A 9,971-nucleotide genomic window follows, 5' to 3' on the forward strand; every position below is an offset into this window, starting at 1 on the left:
GGGATCCCCAACTTCCAAACAGGGATTCCAACCAAGTCGCAGGCATCCACTTTGTTTGTGGGGAATTATTCATAGCAACAGCGGCAATGTATTCGGCGAGATCAATCATATTAGAAAAGTGATCTGAGACAAAAGTGTAACTTTCATTGCTAATTATTGCACAAGTGCCCCCCTTAACCTGCTAAAAGATAGTCAAGAGCCTCTCTGTTTTGCAGAGCCAATTTACGCAATTCTTTGAGCATTTCCAATTTCCTCTATGTCTCTAGAGACCACTTGAATTTGGTCTAGGGCACATGCATATTGACTTTCACAGGGAAGAGAGAGAGGACACAAGTAATACCAGTTTCACACCAACCTTGCTACAATCCGATGGCTCTCCTCATAATTTAGGGACACAGCTCTGTCTCTAGAAGCCACGCCTTTCCAAATCATAATTAGAACTATTGATAAGTTATCCATCCCAAATTTAGAATGACAGTCCTTAGTGCTTCACGTTGGTTCTATCACTTTAATTTAAGACCCTCCACTTACTACATGCCGATACTGGCAGAATGTACATTTACATTTACATACAGTATATTCATCTTATATTTCTAGCATGAACTATTCTCATCACTTCCGGTAATGACATATTGGTATCTCAATGCACTCTTAGTCTAACTTACTATACATTTTGCAGTATGCAGACCTCCACAATCAACCTGATACCCCAAATATTTTTTTGGGGGTTAGGCCTAAATCAATTATGGGCACAGTTGACCCCCCCCCCCCCCTCTTCCGGGCACTTATCCTTCTGGCATTTATTCATTTCATTCTTCAGATAGTGTTTCAGTTTGTCCTCCCCATTGCACATGTTCAAAGTGGATGGCCCTTGATAATGTCTCTCACCTGATCCGCCACTGTCCTTTACAGTCCATTAAGTCTTGTCTATTTTCCTACCAGTACACCAGCAAGTTTGGACGGGATTTCTCTCTCCATGCTCACACCACGTGGACTCATGTCGCACTCCTGAGCGAAAAGGCATGAGAGAAAACGCAGTTGATAGCTTCGACTGGATGCTGTGTGCAGGTTGCTGGCTTGGGCTCAGGTCTCACAGGTGAAGTGGTGAAGGACCATACTGAACGCCATTGTCGCCATTACTTAAGCCGGTCGAGGTTCACACTGTCCTTGGTCAAATGATCCCTTCCATGTATCTAGATACTGTACCATCTGGGGTCACCTTCGCCAATAACCCAGAGAGAGGACAGACCAGAACAACAGTTTAGTTTAGGGCATTTCTGATTCAGGAAATCCAGATAAATTATTTACAATATGACAAATTATTATTACTACCAATATTCTTAATACAGTTTTCTAAAACCAATGTCAAAGAGAAAAACAACACACAGTTGAAACCATTTTTTTATACTCCCCTATTATCTTGGCGATCTCACCGCAGAGTTACAGGGTCAGGGAGTCAGAGGGATAATCCTTAGGGAGAAATCCTGACCATCCAGCAGACACAATCTGGTGAGATTTGTTATTGAAGCCTGACAAAAACAAAGAAAACCAAACAACAACAGCAATACACCATGTATCACTCGAGGGGGGGAATACAATCCATTTGGAGTAACTGTAAAACATTAACAACATCTTTTTCCTGAAAAACAATTAGCATATTTACCAAAGGCCCAGGGAACCGAATTTGCATATTTACCAAAGGTCCGGGCCATTTAGCTTCCGCAGCACCGACCGGTATCCAGGAAGGTGAAGCCTGAAGCGCTGATACGTCGCTATATTGCTGCGGCTACACCCCCAGAAGCCGAGATCTTTCCCCCCGTGCCAAGATTATTAGCCCCTCTGCTGTTTGTCCTCTGTTGCCCCGTACCCTCCCTACTTTTCCTACCTCAGTGGCTAGAGTCAAAACCATGTCTGACTGCCCCTTGTCTTCTGTTTCTAGGCCCATCCCCCCCTGTGTCATTGATGGCCAGCCTGAGTACACGGTGAGACGCCTCTTGAGGGTTCGACTAAGGAGCAGGGGTTTCCAGGACCTGGTTAACTGGGAGGGTTATGACCCGGAGGAGAAGTGCTGGGTTCCCGCTAAAGACATCTTGGACCCGGCCCTCATCGCCGATTTTCTTTGCCGGCATCTCAGTCCACCAGGTATCTACCCAGGTGGAATGCCAGGTGGCGTCTCTAGAGAGGGGGGGGGGGGGGTACTGTCACGCCCTGATCTGTTTCACCGTGTCCTTGTGCTTGTCTCCACCCCCTCCAGGTGTTGCCCATCTTCCCCACTTGTCCTCTGGGTATTTATACCTGTGTTTTCTGTCTGTCTGTGCCAGTTCGTTTTGTTTGCCAAGCTTACCAGTGTTCGACCTGTCAGCTCCTGTCTTTTCCCAGCCCCTCTTTTTCTCGTCCTCCTGGTTTTTGACCCTTGCCTGTCATCCCTGAGCCTGCCTGCTATCCTGTACCTTGCTCCTACTCTGGATTATTGACCCCTGCCTGCCTTGACCTGGGTCTTACCTTGATTCCTAATAGTGTTGTGACAAGGTAGAAGTGGTGTACAGAAGATAGCCCTATTTGATAAAAGACCAAGTCCATATTACGGCAAGAACAGCTCAAATAAGCAAAGAGAAACGACAGTCCATCATTACTTTAAGACATGAAGGTCAGTCAATCTGGAACATTTCAAGAACTTTAAAAGTTTCTTCAAGTGATATAGCAAAACCCATCAAGTGCTATGATGGAACTGGCTCTCACAAAGACTGCCACAGGAAAGGAAGACCCAGAGTTACCTCTGCTGCAGAGGATAAATTCATTACAGTTACCAGCCTCAGAAATTGCAGCCCAAATAAATGATTCACAGAGTTCAAGTAACAGACACATCTCAACATCAACTGTTCAGAGGAGACTGCGTGAATCAGGCCTTCATGGTCGAATTGCTGCAAAGAAACCACTACTGAAGGACACCAATAAGAAGAAGAGACTTGCTTGGGCCAACAAACATGAGCAATTGACATTAGACCGGTGGAAATTATTCCTTTTGTCTGATGCATCCAAATATTTGATTTATTCCAACCGTCATGTCTTTCTGAGACGCAGAGTAGGTGAACGGATGATCTCCGCATGTGTGGTTCCCACCGTGAAGCATGGAGGAGGAGGTGTGATGCTTTGGGGGTGCTTTGCTGGTGACACTGTCAGATGTTTATATACAATTCAAGGCACACTTAAACAGCATGGCTACCACAGCATTCTGCAGCAATACGCCATCCCATCTGGTTTGCGCTTAGTGGGACTATCATTTGTTTTTCAACAGGACAATGACCCAAAACACACCTCCGGGCTGTGTAAGGGCTATTTGACCAAGGAGAGTGATAGAGTGCTGCATCAGATGACCTGGCCTCCACAATCACTCAACCTCAACCCAATTGAGGTGGTTTGGGATGAGTTGGACCGCAGAGTGAAGGAAAAGCAGCCAACAAGTGCTCAGCATATGTAGAAACTTCTTCAAGACTGTTGGAAAAGCATTCCAGGTGAAGCTGGTTTAGAGAATGCCAAGACTGTGTAAAGCTGTCATCAAGGGTGGTTATTTTTGAAGGATCTCAAATATAAAATATAAAATATAAAATTTGTTTCACTTTTTGGGTTACTACATGATTCCATATGTGTTATTTCATAGTTTTGATGTCTTCACGATTATTCTACAATGTAGAAAATAGTACAAATAAAGAAAAACCCTTGGATGAGTATGTGTGTCCACACTTTTGACTGGTACTGTAAATAACACCCTGTATTAAAAAACACCTTGTGTTATTTGTAGTGGCTGCAGACCACGAAAACACTTCTCTTCTAAATGCCTACAGACAGCTGTCAGCGGGGCTTTCCATGGTACCGTTACACCCTAACTCTAGTCTTCTCATAAAACTAGTGAATAGCCTTCTCTCTATAAGACTATGGGTACCTTTTTATGCATTACTCGCCTTAAATTATTTTTTTATCATTTATTTAAATTTTATTCAGATCAATTTAAATTGACTTACTGAAATCAGTTGCCGTCCCTCAATTGTTTGCGGATGATGTGTCTCCTCCTGGGCAGCTCATAGTAAGGGTCTGGTCTGGGCGGGTCTCATCCTCTTTTGGTCAGACAGGAATTTCCCCCACGCTTTATAAAATGTGCCACTGGTTTTCCTCTCAGATCACCACTGGAAAGCTCCTCAGGCAGAATCAATCATCCTATTCGTGATGCCCAATTGTTGTGGATATTCTTACACAGGGACACTCGAAGTCAATCTTAAATGAATCATTGTTTATTATCAGTACGCTGGAGAGGTTCCAACCAACTCAATGCACCAAGTACACATGTCGATCAGGAGCTCTACCGGGGAAGACATGTTAGTTCCCTTATATACTGGTTACAGACATGTTACATAGGCATAGTTCATAGGGTTAGTTCCGGCATGTGTCTGGCACCGTGTCCTATCTTAACTTGAAAAACTTGGGCTTCCGAGTGGCACAGCGGTCTAAAGCACTGCATCTCAGTGCTAGGGGCGTCACTACAGACACCCTGGTTAGATTCCAGGCTGTATCACAACCGGCCTTGATTGGGAGTCCCATAGGGTGACGCACAATTGGCCCAGCATCGTCCGGGTTTGGCCAGTGTAGGCCGTCATTGTTAATAAGAATTTGTTCTTAACTGACTTGCCTAGTTAAATAAAGATAAAAAATGAATAATTTAAGAACATATTCTCGGCGATCTGCCAGATAAGGAGGAGGGTCATGACAGCCCCCCCTCATATCTTTACCAGCACAGGCAGGAACCAAGGGTTGTTTTTTGACACCAAAGCCAAGATGAACCCAAGGGGCATGAATTTTCGAGCTCTACCCATAGATTTTACGGTGACGTAGTGTCCCCATGAGTGACAGAACACTGTGCCATTCACGGCACAACGAGAGAGCATTACCAACCCCTATGCTTCGTATTTTTCGTTGGCTGCCCCACCACCACCACAGAAAGCACTGGGCTAGGCTGAAACACCTGCATTTTGAGGCTGCCTTACTCAAGAAAGCAAAAAAGAGACCAAGTTTGTATTCTTTCTTTTTTTAACGTTGTTGGCAAACTGATATGTGATACACATTACTATATACAGTATAAATTCCAGTCATAGTTTATCAAAAGCCTTTTCAAAGTCAGCTATGAAAACCAGGCCTGGTTTCCCAGATTTTTCAGTGTTCTATTGTTTCCAGAACTTGTCATATTATCTCCAATGTACACTGCTCAAAAAAATAAAGGGAACACTTAAACAACACAATGTAACACCAAGTCAATCACACTTCTGTAAAATCAAAACTGTCCACTTAGGAACCAACACTGACAATAAATTTCACATGCTGTTGTGCAAATGGAATAGACAACAGGTGGAAATTATAGGCAATTAGCAAAACACCCCCAATAAAGGAGTGGTTCTGCAGGTGGTGACCACAGACCACTTCTCAGTTCCTATGCTTCCTGGCTGATGTTTTGGTCACTTTTGAATGCTGGCGGTGCTTTCACTCTAGTGGTAGCATGAGACGGAGTCTACAACCCACACATGTGGCTCAGGTAGTGCAGCTCATCCAGGATGGCACATCTGTGGCAAGAAGGTTTGCTGTGTCTGTCAGCGTAGTGTCCAGAGCATGGAGGCTCTACCAGGAGACAGGCCAGTACATCAGGAGACGTGGAGGAGGCCGTAGGAGGGCAACAACCCAGCAGCAGGACCGCTACCTCCGCCTTTGTGCAAGGAGGAGCAGGAGCAGCACTGCCAGAGCCCTGCAAAATGACCTCCAGCAGGCCACAAATGTGCATGTGTCTGCTCAAACGGTCAGAAACAGACTCCATGAGGGTGGTATGAGGGCCCGACGTCCACAGGTGGGGGTTGTGCTTACAGCCCAACACCGTGCAGGACGTTTGGCATTTGCCAGAGAACACCAAGATTGGCAAATTCGCCACTGGCACCCTGTGCTCTTCACAGATGAAAGCAGGTTCACACTGAGCACATATGACAGACGTGACAGAGTCTGGAGATGCCGTGGAGAACGTTCTGCTGCCTGCAACATCCTCCAGCATGACCAGTTTGGCGGTGGGTCAGTCATGGTGTGGGGTGGCATTTCTTTGGGGGGCCGCACAGCCCTCCATGTTCTCGCCAGAGGTAGCCTGACTGCCATTAGGTACCAAGATGAGATCCTCAGACCCCTTGTGAGACCATATGCTGGTGCGGTTGGCCCAGGGTTCCTCCTAATGCAAAAGACAATGCTAGACCTCATGTGGCTGGAGTGTGTCAGCAGCTCCTGCAAGAGGAAGGCATTGATGCTATGGACTGGCCCGCCCGTTCCCCAGACCTGAATCCAATTGAGCACATCTGGGACATCATGTCTCGCTCCATCCACCAACGCCACGTTGCACCACAGACTGTCCAGGAGTTGGCGGATGCTTTAGTCCAGGCCTGGGAGGAGATCCTTCAGGAGACCATCCGCCACCTCATCACGAGCATGCCCAGGCATTGTAGGGAGGTCATACAGGCACGTGGAGGCCACACACACTACTGAGCCTCATTTTGACTTGTTTTAAGGACATGACATCAAAGTTGGATCAGCCTGTAGTGTGGTTTTCCACTTTAATTTTGAGTGTCACTCCAAATCCAGACCTCCATGGGTTGATAAATTTGATTTCCATTGATAATTTTTGTGTGATTTTGTTGTCAGCACATTCAACTATGTAAAGAAAAAAGTATTTAATAAGAATATTTCATTCATTCAGATCTAGGATGTGTTATTTTAGTGTTCCCTTTATTTTTGTATTATACATGTAAAAAAAAACCTGTCTGATTAGGATGAATAATATCCGACAATACTTTTTAATTCTATGCACTATGCATTTTACTAGAATTTTTGCATAACGACACTGAAGTGTAAGGGCCCACATTTTTTTTTAAATGGACAGAATCTTTATATTTACCACGTGGATCCTGTTTCAGTAGTAATGAAATCAGACTTTCTTGTTAAGTATCTGATAATCTGCCATTTTCATATGAGTGGTTAAAACATGCTAATAACGGTCATCTGAGTACAGCAAAAAAAATGTGGTATACCTCGACTGGTATTCCTTCCAGCCCAGGAGTTGTCCTGGACTTAAAGGCTTTAATTGCATCAAAATGTTCTCCTCTGTAATTTGGCCTTCACATGAGTCTTTCTGTACAGCTGTTCATTTTACACTATTAATAGAACAATTAACTTTGGTTCGTGGAGATGGAGGAGACAGAAACATATGCTTAAAGTACTTTGCTTCATCTTTCAAAATATAGTTTGGTGAATCATGGGTGACTCCGTCATTTGTAACAAGTTTCAGTAAATCATTTTTGTTAGCATGCAGTTTGCTTAATTTTTATAATGTATTACACTTCATATTTCTTGAATAAGTTCCTACATGTCTTTTTTTTTCTTGCTATCTATGTGTACTGTTAGTCCTTCTATTTCCTTTGTTAACTATGGACTCTTTTGACCTAAAGTGATTTTGTTTTAGAGATGAGTATTGAATTGCATGGCCTCGAAGGCACATTTAAAAGTGTCCTATACAATAAGAGGATCTGCTGTATCTATATTATTTCGGAAAAAAGTCTGTTATAAATCCTTCTGTCCTAGTTAAAAACAAGTTTTATTACATTTCCAATATTCTAGCCCAAGTGGAAATTCTGTAAGTCTAACGTATATGCCAATGATTTGATGGTCCAACTACATTCAGTCGCCTATCAAAGCTTTTTTCACTTTTGGTGCAAGAATGACATACAGTTGAAGTCGGACGTTTACATACACTTAGGTTGGAGTCATTGAAACTCGTTTTTCAACCAATCCACAAATTTCTTGTTAACAAAAAATAATTTTGGCAAGTCGGCTAGGACATCTACTTTGTGCACGACACAAGTAATTTTTCCAACAATTGTTTACAGACAGATTATTTCACTTATAATTCACTGTATCACAATACCAGTGAGTCAGAAGTTTACATACACTAAGTGTAACGGTTGTCTGTGGTGGAAGAAGAGGAGGACCAAAGCGCAGCGTGGTATGTGTTCATGATGTAAATATTTAATGACTCAAACTGAACACTGAAATACAAAACAACAAAGTGAAAGAACGACCCTACAATGAAACAGTCCTGTCTGGTGAAGACACACAACAGAAAATAATCACCCACAACTCAAGGGTGAAAACAGGCTACCTAAGTATGGTTCTCAATCAGGGACAACGATTGACAGCTGCCTCTGATTGAGAACCATACCAGTCCAAACACAGAAATCCCAAATCATAGAAAAAAGAACATAGACTGCCCACCCAAACTCACACCCTGACCATACTAAAACAAAGACAAAACAAAGGAACTAAGGTCAGAACGTGACACTAAGTTGACTGTGCCTTTAAACAGCTTGGAAAATTTCAGAAAATTATGTCATGGCTTTAGAAGCTTCTGATAGGCTAATTGACATAATTTGAGATAATTGGAGGTGTACCTGTGGGTGCATTTCAAGGCATACCTTCAAACTCAGTGTGTCTTTGCTTGACATCATGGGGAAATGAAAAGAAATCAGCCAAGACCTCAGAAAAAAACTGTAGACCTCCACAGGTCTGGTTCATCCTTGGGAGCAATTTCAAAACGCCTGAAGGGACCATGTTCATCTGTACAAACAATAGTACTCAAGTATAAACACCATGGGACCACCCAGGAAGGAGATGCGTTCTGTCTCCTAGAGATGAACATACTTTGGTGCGAAAAGTGCAAATCAATCCCAGAACAACAGCAAAGGACCTTGTGAAGATGCTGGAGGAAACAGGTACAAAGTATCTATATCCACACTAAAACGAGTTCTATATCGACATAACCTGAAAGGTCGCTCAGCAAGGAAGAAGCCACTGCTCCTAACCTGCCTTAAAAAAGCCAGACTACGGTTTGCAACTGCACATGGGGACAAAGATCGTACTTTCCTCTGGTCTGATGAACCAAAAAATATAACTGTTTGGCCATAATGACCATTGTTATGTTTGGAGGAAAAAGGGGGAGGCTTGCAAGCCAAAGAACACCATCCCACCCGTGAAGCACTGGGGTGGCAGCATCATGTTGTGGGGGTGCTTTGCTGCAGGAGGGACACAAATTAGATGGCATCATGAGGGAGGAAAATTACGTGGATATATTGAAGCAACATCTCAAGACATCAGTCAGGAAGTTAAAGCTTGGTTGCAAATGGGTCTTCCAAATGGACAAATGACCCCAAGCATACTTTCAAAGTTGTGGTAAAATGGCTTAAGGACAACAAGGTCAAGGTATTGGAGTGGCCATCACAAAGCCCTGACCTCAATCCTATAGAACATTTGAGGGGAGAACTGAAAAAGTGTGTGCGAGCAAAGAGGCCTACAAACCTGACTCAGTTACACCAGCTCTGTCAGGAGGAATGGGCCAAAATCGACCCAACTTATTGTGGGAAGCTTGTGGAATGCTACCCAAAACGTTTGACCCAAGTTAAACAATTTAAAGGCAATGCTACCAAATACTAATGGAGTGTATGTAAACTTCTGTCCCCCTGGAAATGTGATGAAAGAAATAAAAGCAGAAATAAATCATTCTCTCTACTATTATTCTGACATTTCACATTCTTAAAATAAAGTGGTGATCCTAACTAACTTTTTACTAGGATTAAAATTCAGGAATTGTGAAAAACTGAGTTTAAATGTATTTGGCTCAGGTGCATGTAAACTTCCTACTTCAACTGTATATACTGCATTTCATACTATTCTGCTGCATCTTAGTCTATGCCGCTCTGACATTGCTCCTCCATATATTAATATTTTCTTAATTCCATCCATTTACATAGATTTGTGTGTATTGGGTATACAGTGCCTTGCGAAAGTATTCGGCCCCCTTGAATTTTTCAGTTTTTGATTTGTTAAAAAAGTTTGAAATATCCAAT

Source organism: Oncorhynchus kisutch, linkage group LG15, assembly GCF_002021735.2.
Source record: "Oncorhynchus kisutch isolate 150728-3 linkage group LG15, Okis_V2, whole genome shotgun sequence".
NCBI classification, from domain to species: domain Eukaryota; kingdom Metazoa; phylum Chordata; class Actinopteri; order Salmoniformes; family Salmonidae; genus Oncorhynchus; species Oncorhynchus kisutch.